At 58.9% G+C, this 2,411-nt stretch overlaps 1 protein-coding gene across 6 annotated transcripts in view; it reads left to right on the top strand.

Moving 5' to 3' along the window:
• Positions 1-834: 834 nt before the first annotated feature.
• Positions 835-2,411, top strand: part of PACSIN2 (protein kinase C and casein kinase substrate in neurons 2) — a 63,014-nt gene continuing 61,437 nt past the window's right edge. For 3 of the 6 annotated variants that reach the window (XM_086757427.1, XM_086757421.1, XM_086757398.1), the window contains exon 1: positions 842-955. The gene's annotated coding sequence lies outside the window, so the exon portion shown is untranslated. Of the gene's footprint in view, positions 956-2,411 lie in introns of all 6 variants that reach the window. The other 3 variants (XM_086757405.1, XM_086757413.1, XM_086757437.1) reach the window with 3 other exon arrangements.

Raw genomic sequence — 2,411 nt, 5'->3', positions numbered from 1 at the left:
ATTTTAAAGGTGTCTCTGTCCTTGAGCCACCTCCGTCTCCCGCGCAGCTGACGGAAGAGCCCGCCAACTCCCGCGTTGCCTCCCCCCTCTTCCCCACCCCCCCCACCCCCGTACCCCCCCAGCAAGGCGCGGCTGCAGCCGAGGGACAGGAGCCGGAGCAGAGGTGTCACCCGGGCAGCCCCGTCGCTGCCGCAGCGCGCTGTCAGAGGGCACCGCGCTACGCGGCGGGACCGCCGCGGGATCGGAAGGGAAATGAAATGAAAGCTTTCGCCACTTCGGGGCGTTAAAAAGCCCTTGTCACTTTTCGGGATTTATCGGCTGGGTGAAATTCCGCTTCGGGAAACACAGTCTTCCGCTCGCTGGCGGTCCCCGGCAGTGGAAACGGGACACAGACGCGATGTTGTTATTCGCGTCCTGCCGTGTCCCGCAGTGCTCCTGACGGAGCTTTCCCACCACCTACCTACCCGTACACAACGGCTGCCCTCTCGGCGAGCCGGTCGGGGCGCGCAAGCGCCCGGAGGCCCCTCACGACGTGCCCCTGCAGACGGGGGCCCGGCCCGGCCCGGCCCGCCCCAAGACGGTCTCGGCACTAACGGCCTCCGATGGCCGCTGGGGCGCGCGCCCCACCGCCCACTAGCTACCTTTGCCCCTCCACCGCCCCTTCCAGCCCTCGACTAGGAAGCAGCGTTAATTGGCAGTGGTGGAGAGCCAATGGGAAGCCGGCGGGGCGGGAGCCTGCTCCTCTCCCTTGCCCAATCGGAAGGCGGTTGGGCGTCCGCCAATCGGAGGGGCGGGAGCGGAGGGGGGGCGGCAGTTGGTGCGACGGGGAGCGGAGCGGAGCGGAGCGCCGGGGTTTCTCTCGCGTTCCTCAGCGCTGTCTCGCTGTCTCATCAGCCCCTTCCCTCCTTCGCCGCCGGCGGCGGGCGCAGGACACGGGCAGTTCCCGGTGCTTCAGGTGAGGGCGGTGCCGTCGCTCTTGGGCCCCAGCTTCAGGGGGAGGCTTGAGGCGGAGGCCGGGGTTTGGATCCCCGTCAGAGCGGAATGGCGGGCGGCGGGGTCCCACCAGCGGGCGCGGGCAGGGCGGTTGGTTCAACCGTCGCGCCTGGGCAGGCGGCGGCGGCCAGCCGCTGCCCGTGCCCCGTGGCGGGGTCAGGCCGGGCGGGGCCGGTTGTTGTGAAGGCCCCGTTGGGTGCCGGGGGTTGGGGGGTCTCAGCGCACCTGTGGTGGGGCGGGGGAGAGGGCGGTGGTGCTGGGGCCGCCTCTCCGGCGGGCGCGGGGAAGGTGAAGCTCGCACTCTCCTTGCAGGGCGCCCGGTGGGGAAGGGCAGGGCTGGGGCTTGCGAGGAATGACGACACTGGCGGTGGGGAGGCTCGGTTCCTGTAGGAGGGAAGAGCTCGCTGCTCGGGGAAGTTTGGTGACCCACTCGATGATGATGACGGCTTTGGTTTAGGGAGGGGAGGAAAAGGGAGCGAGGAGGGAGACCTAACATTGAGTGACTTGAGTTTTTTCTCCCGCCTTTGAAATTCCAACGTCCTGGATGGTGACAGGTAACGATACTGATTTGGTGGGATGAGGTGTTCCTAAGGGGGCGAGTGAGGTTTTAAACGACTGGCAGATCTCCTGAGTAGCAGCAATGACCTAGCTAAGTCAGGCTTTTTGGTATTGCCATTGCTGCCTTCTCTCTTGACTTGCCCTTTTTTGGCTTGCGGGAAGAATCTCCTCATCTCATGAAGCGAGACGTCAGTGTGAGAGACAGAAGTCTCTTTATGTGCATCGAGGCTACCTGGTTAGAGAAAGATTGGGTGTCTACAGTGTCTGCCTGGCTTGCTGTATCCATCTTTCCCAGCCGCTTGGCTGTCTCTGGTTGCAGTGACTCAGAAGCTGATAGACTCGGTCTTCTGAGACTTCATCCTTTTGCCCTAGCAGTAAGAGAAGTCAGAAAGGTGCAAATGACATATGCTGTCCTTTGTAAATGGAATGTTTGAAAACTAAATGTAATCTTGCAGTTTTAAATATTCAGTTTTCTTGATTAAAACCGTTGATTAGTTAGGATAATTTAAAACAAATACACATTTCCTGTACCCATTTCAGTAAGTTTGATCATTTGTACATCACCCAGACTGGGGTGAAAAATCAGCCTTACGATGTGCTAGACACTTTTGTTTTCCTCTGTTGCACTCTGTGACCTCTCAACAGACTGCTTGAAAGGTTACCATAAGGCTGTTTTCTCTTGCTACAGGGTTTTTTTTTTTTCCCTTCTGCTAATTTGGATTTAATTCCAGAGTTTGTTCAGGCCTTCTCTAAAGCCAGAACCTTTTTGCTACTTTGAAAAGGTAAAAACATTAACAATGCACTATTATAATAGTCATAGTGAAGACTGCATTATGTAAGCAGTTTTCTTTCTGGTTTTA

Source organism: Chlamydotis macqueenii, chromosome 1, assembly GCF_036417535.1.
Source record: "Chlamydotis macqueenii isolate bChlMac1 chromosome 1, bChlMac1.mat, whole genome shotgun sequence".
In the NCBI taxonomy this organism is placed as follows: domain Eukaryota; kingdom Metazoa; phylum Chordata; class Aves; order Otidiformes; family Otididae; genus Chlamydotis; species Chlamydotis macqueenii.
The sequence above is the reverse complement of the archived record's forward strand: the minus strand, read 5'-3'. Positions and strand labels throughout refer to the sequence as shown.